The sequence below is a fragment of the Rhinatrema bivittatum genome, unplaced genomic scaffold (genome assembly GCF_901001135.1).
Source record: "Rhinatrema bivittatum unplaced genomic scaffold, aRhiBiv1.1, whole genome shotgun sequence".
NCBI lineage: Eukaryota > Metazoa > Chordata > Amphibia > Gymnophiona > Rhinatrematidae > Rhinatrema > Rhinatrema bivittatum.
Genome location: NW_021820985.1, coordinates 104,585 through 111,376, shown reverse-complemented (window position 1 = coordinate 111,376; position 6,792 = coordinate 104,585).

Sequence of the window (6,792 nt, the reverse complement as noted above, 5' to 3'; positions counted from 1 at the left end):
ACATGGATTAAATCTACCCCATTATGATGGTCTTTGAACAGGGCTGGTGCAAGAGTCCTTGGCACCCTAGGTGAACATTTGGCCATGCACCCCCCTTTCCCAACGACCTCTAGCACAGCGCTCCCTCCTACTGACGACAGTGGCTCTAGAACAGTTCTCCCTTTTTTGGCGATATTAGCTCTGGCACAGTACTCTTCTGGGTCTTATGTTGGCAGCATTTTGCTGTCCCCAAAATTTTGGCACACTAGCTGCCTGCCTAGTTGGCCTAGTGGAAGCATTGGCCCTATCCTTAAATAATTGACTTTGAATTTCTTTGGTGTCTATTGAAAAGACCGAAGAAAGTGCCTACCAACTTTAGGGTTGCCAACTATCTGGATTTTCTCCAGACGGTACAAATATTTGAGGAAATGTCCAGAAGCCAGAAGGAGGGGTAAAATGTTTAGAAAATGTCCGGATTTTAGCCCTCCAATCCCGCTGCAATCCACCCAGCCTGAGAACCTCCTCTTGGGCAGCACCTGTGCCTTCCAACAAATGAACACCATCCCTACTGCCACGGTCAGTGCATCGCCTCTTCTGTCGCTCCTGTGGTGCAGGTCAAACAGCAAATGTTTGAACTACAAGGGCCTCCGTAGCCCGCTCAGTTCAAACAGCTGATGTTTGACCTATGCCACAGGAGCGACAGAAGAGGCGACGCGTTGATGGTGTTCATTTGTTGGAAGGCTCCAGCGCTGCAGCCTGGACAGAGACGAAGAAGCACCTCAGGAGTAGCAGGATGCGCCCTGGGAGCAAAAGAACTGCAGGAAGCTCAAGCTCTGCTGGCAGAAGATGATGCATCCTGTGAATAGAAAGCTGGCAGGGAATCCAAACCCTGACAGCCAAATGTAAGAACAGAGAAAGGGAGGGGGGCCTTTAGCATCTTCCTTCCTGCCTGCAGCAGGAACAAAGTGTTATGCTCGCAGCCCGCAGCAGCCTCGCGGTGTGGCCCTCTCACCTCTCTACTCAGTTCTTCAGGCTCCAGCGCTCCGTTGCTAGCGGCAGTGGGCTGCCAGCCCCGACCTTGGACTTCCACCAGTGCCTCCGGCCCTGCTCTACTTCCCAGGACTTCCAGCCAAGATGCCTCCATCCATTGGGCCTCACCGCGGATTCGTGGAGAGACGCCACCGGCAGCGACGTGCCCCTCCCTAGGCACGCGCGTCCATCAGTGAACCTTTTAAAGGGCCCGCAGTGGGAACCTGGCTGCTGACCCGGATGCTGACGTCAGATCCCTCAGCACATAAATGCTCAGGTCTCGCACTATAGTGTTGCCTTTGCAACAGGTCTCCTTGGTCTCCTGTTCTAGGTTACTGAGTACTCATTGCATCAGCCCACTCCACCTGCTGATGGTGGGGACCTGTAGGTTCTTGCCTATGGGTTGCTTCAACCCCACCTCAGCCCAAGAATCCACCTCCAACTCAACAGAAAGGGCCCAAGGAGGCTGCCAGCATGCTCAACCAGAGCAGTCCTGGAGTTTGACAGAGCCTGTTGAGTGAAGTGTGTGTGTGTGTGGGGGGGAGAGCAGCCTGTGTGTGTGTTTGTGTGTGTGTGAGGGAGAGAAAGCCAGTAAGTGTGAAAGAGCTTGTGTGTATGTGTGTGTGTATGTGTGAGAGGTGGGGTGGGGAGGAGTATGTGTGTGTGTGTGGTGAGGGAGTAGGGAGAGAGCCAGTGACTGAGAACAGCCTGTGTGTTTGTGTGTGTGAGAAAAGGAGGAGTGTGCATGAGAAAGAGTCAATATGTGTGTGAGAGAGAAAATATTTATATTAGAGAATTAGTGTATATGAGAGAGAGGGGATAAAATGTACACCCTCTCTTTCCCCCATTAATCCATGACAATCTCAGGGTGACTGGAAATCAAAAGTTCTCCTATTTGTTTTAACTATTGGACTTTATTTGATATGACTGCTGTTTTGACATATTTTATTGGTGTTTGGTAAATCTTAAAAAGTTCATTATGAGTTATTTATTATTTGATGTTAGTCAATTTGTCAACTGTTTTGAAATATGTATTCTTTTATTTGTGTGGTTTCTCAATTACAATTTTTATATTTCTTGATTTTATTGGTTGATGTTTTATGAGGAATGAAGATGTTTGTTTTTTCCATTTTTGCACTATAAACAGTCTGGCTTGTTGTAGTTTCCAGTTCAGTTTTCTCTGCACGTTTCTATTTATATTTTATGGTTTCTTTATTCTGAATTTGGTGAGAGTTGTCTACAGTATGTCTGCGTGTATGACCTAGGTAAGGTAATGTGCAGGGCATGTACTTTCTGTGTACAGATCTATAGCAGCTTGGCTTGTTCTGCTCTCTTAATAGGTGTATTGGTGTTTTAGGGCCGGCATAATATTTGCAGTGTTGCCTTTTCTTAGGTAGGGTTTTTATTATTTGAGTGCTAGCTGTTAGTGTGATTTTGGTTTGGGAGATGTACCACATTGTAATTATAATTCAGTTTACTTATGACTTTCTGGTGGCCAGGTCCACACCCAACACACGTTATAATAGGCCTATTACCATATGGATTCCAGGTGACTTTTATATAGGGTTTTCTGGTTGGCACCACAGCAGTGCATGGAAATATAATAGTCATGTTGTGAGTGATATGTTTAGCTCGGAAGACTGTACTTTGAATGTCCTTTTCCATGTAAAATCTGTTACAATAACTGCATAATTGTTTAATTGTGTGTGTTTGTGGAGGGCTGGGAGGAAGGGGGTCACACAGGCTGTAAGCTTTGCCTAGGGCAGGGCTTCCCAAACTGTGGCTTGGGACCCCAAATGGGGTCTCGCAATGTTCAGCTGGGGTCACAAGTGCCTCAAAGGGCAGCGCATAGCTTTCAGGTACCAGCAGCAGCATTAATGGTGGAAGTCTGTGTAGGCCCTGCGAGCCAGCAAGGCTCGCAGGGCCGCTGCAAGGGCAGGCCTTGCAGCGGCCCTGCCCTTGCATGAGTTTCTGTGGAACAGGAAGCCCTAAACAAGAAGGGATTCGGGCTGCCATGGGGCCAATGATCTTGCACTGGCTCACAGACCCTATGCTGACTTTCATTACTAATATTGCTGATGCTTGCAGATCACAGTTGGGTTTGGGCAGCCATGAAGGGAAGGATGTGCTGAGTGTGCGCAGGCCAATGGCGATTGCCATTGCTCCTCTCTCCTCACCCAGCACTGAACCTATCCAAGAAGAAAAATGTTGCCCCCGTCAGCAGCCTGCTCTCTCTTCCCAACAGTTGGAATCCACCTTTGGGCCACGGTCAAAAGGAAAATGTTGCTGATCCTGACCAAGGAAATGTTTGGAGAAGGGACTGTTTGAAGCAAGGGATCAGATGCAGGAGGGGTTTGAGGGTTGGATCACTTGGAGAGGAAATGGCTGTGGAGGGTGAGGGAGGTTTGACAGAAGATCAAATGGGGGATCTTGGGTGAGAGGGATTCAACTAGAGGAATGTGAAAAAAGGGTTGGAGGTGAGGCTGGGAAGTGAGCAAGAGAGGGTGGAGGATTGGGTGAGAGGAAGGGATGAGAAAAAAGTGTGAAAAGTGGAATATAAAAATCTAAATAAAATAAAAAAAGAGGATCAATTGGGGGTTATAAAAATGGCATGGAGATAAGAGAGGATTAGCTAGGAAGATGAGAAAGGGCTGGAGGGCTGTGAGAGGGAAGGGTCTGGGAAAATAGGTGTATAGGATATAAGAGGGGATTAGCAGGAGGGGTAGTGAGAGAAGAGGTCCTCTGGATGGGATGGAGGTTGAGAGAGGAGATCAGCTGGAGTGTGGGGAAGGTGAGAGTGGAGTGACTGTTGGAAGTGTATGCACCCCTGTTGATTTTTGGTCGTCCTCTTGGGTTATATAAAATTTCAAGTGTTAAAATGGGGTCACATTGGCTAAACTTTGGGAGGCTCTGGCCTAGGGCATCTAATATGCTTGCACCGGGCCTGGGATGGCAGTGGTGGGTAAAGGGGTGTGATATATGGTAAAAAAAAAAAAAAAAAGGTTTTGCTAATGTTGGGGGTGGAAGTTATTAAGTAATTGTAATTTTCCTGACTATTCTAATAGGATATTGGTATTATATTTGGGATTATTTGGTTGTACCTTGCTTTGTGCAAGATTTTGTAGTAATAAGCAAAGTAATAAAAAGTTTTTTTTAAATAAATAGTTATGTGGAAAGACAAAGGTGAAAATTTTACTCCACACATTCAAGTGTGGAGTAAAAAAAAAAAAAAGGTTAATATACTATATTAAAGTTACTATCTTTTCTTCTTCTTGCTCCTAGTTGTACAACTCCTTGTTTTATTGTAACTGCATCTATAGTATGTTTAGTACATATTATCTCGTTCTCTGTTCCGGTTATCACCCCATTGTTTATTGTAAACCGGCTTGATGTGACATTTTCACGAATGCCGGTATAGAAAAAATCTAAATAAAATAAATAAAATAAGTGTTCGCAATCTTCACATTTGGAAGTTGGCCAACTTATGATTGATGAAGGGAGAAATTAATGAATACCAACAAGTGAAACTCTCCACACAGTTATATACTGAATATATATATTTTTTCTTCTTCTTGTTCTTTTTTGCCCCTTGCCACATACTTTACAATGACTGTACTCTTTTGTTTGGGACCTTCATACTAAGGGCCTCTCGCATCGCAAATAGCTCATTATGCAAACAAAGTTGCTATGTGAGCCATTCACACAAACACTGGAAGATGCCAGGTCATGAGATCTTCAGATGATAGCATAGGAAGTATTGGGATGTAATAAAACTAGTTGTATGAGAAATGAGTAACATGTTATCAGATCCCCTGAAGTAGGAAGCATTGATTTTTGAAACAAGGACCGTATTTGACAATGGATTTCAGTACAAGATCAATAAAATTCACTTTGTGGATGTGACACTCAAGATAAATGTTATTTTTTTATGCCAAATAATTATACATGTGAATGCGCTCCCAACATTTTTTTAGGTATGAAACTTAGTGTTTTGACATAGAAGTTATTGTAGTTTTATTTGCAAGTGTTGCGGTTCAGTCCATGAAGCTCACGTCCCGGTCCTTACCTCGAGGGTTCTTGCGCGTGCGAACGCCCTGCACTTTTCTAGACAGTCTTCCGCCGGAGAGTGGCTCCGCCCCAAGTCTGACGTCAGATGCCGCAGTCTACTTAGGGCCACCGCGGACACCCGATCAGTGCCTTGCAACTGGGTTCCTTCGGTCTCCCATTGCTCCGAGCCCCGGAGTCTGCCAGCGTCTTGGCTCCTCCGTTCCTGCCTGCCTGCCTGCCGGTTCCTGTCTGTCTGCCTGCCTACAGCTCGAGCCGGGGTCCTGCCAGCCAGCTCAAGCCTGCCTGTCTACAGCCCTAGCCGGGTTCCAGCCTGTCTACGTTCCTGCCTGCCTCAGCCAAGCCTGATATTCGCCTGCTTCTTCTCCATCGATCACCTCGCCTAAGTCCCAGCGGTCGGGCCCCTACGGGCTCCTCCCGGGGGGGGGCTCCGACTTCTAGGGTGAATCTCCTAAGCCCCAGTGGCTGGACTCCCAAGGGCTCCTCCCGGGGGAGTACCAGCTTCCAGGGTGAAACCGCTTCTACCTGCCCGCCAGAAGTCTGCCTCCCGGCCTGTTCAGTCGAGACCACTGAAGTTCTTCCCAAGTCTCCTGTAGGCCGGCCCAAGGGTCCACTAGCCCAGTATTCACAACAGCAAGTGAAAAGAATTAAAAAAATTGATGGATATAAAGTGATAAGGACCAGTGATTATATATAATTGGGCATAGCAACATTGTTTACATAATGAGCTACTTGCGATATGAGAGGCCCTTAGTATGAAGGTCCTAAGCAAAAGACTACAGTCATTGTAAAGTATGTGGCAAAGGACAAAAAAGAGCCAAAAAAAGAGCAAGTAAGCTACATTAGCAAGAAGAAGAAAAAAAAATATATATAACTGTGTGGGGAGTTGAAGAAAAACATAGGGCCAGATTTTTAAACCTACGCGCGGGTGTAGATTTGTGCACGCAACCCGGAGTTATAAAATCCGGGGTCGGTGCGTGCAAGGGGGTGCCCACTTGTGCACCTTGTGTGCTCCGAGCCCTAGGGGAGCCCCGATGGCTTTCTCTGTTCCCTCCGAGGCCGCTCCGAAATCGGAGCGGCCTCGGAGAGAACTTTCCTTCCGCTCCCCCCACCTTCCCCTCCCTTCCCTTACCTAACCCGCCCCCCAGCCCTATCTAAACCCCCCCTGACCTTTGTTGACGAAGTTGTGCCTGCCTCCGGACAGAGGTAGGTTGCGTGTGCTGGCCAACGGCCAGCCCGCGATCCCGGGCACAGCAGCAAATGTCCGCTGTGCCTGGAGGCTCCAGCCCCACCCTTGCCCCATCCTGCCCCCTTTCCAAGCCCCGGGACATACGTGCATCCAGGGGCTTGTGTGCGTTGCCGGGCTTATGCAAAATAGGCTCGGCGCGTGCAGGAGCGGATTCTCGGGGTTATGCGTAACTTACGCGCGTAACCCTTTGAAAATCCACCCTATAATGAATAGGAGGATTCAATAATTTAGTTTGTGAGAATGATCCCCTTTGAGAGATTGGACTGAGTTGGAGAGGTGTTACGCTAGTAGAAGTTCACAGCCTGCAAATAATCCAGTTCTTTATAAGATCAATATGGCTGCTGGACCGCTACACCACAGATTGGAAGATGCTACAATTTGCCACATGATTTTGCAACTTAAATAGCCAGAAAGAAAGGAAGCAGTGCTGGTGCAAGGGTGTGCCGCCACGCTAGATGGCGATGATGCAA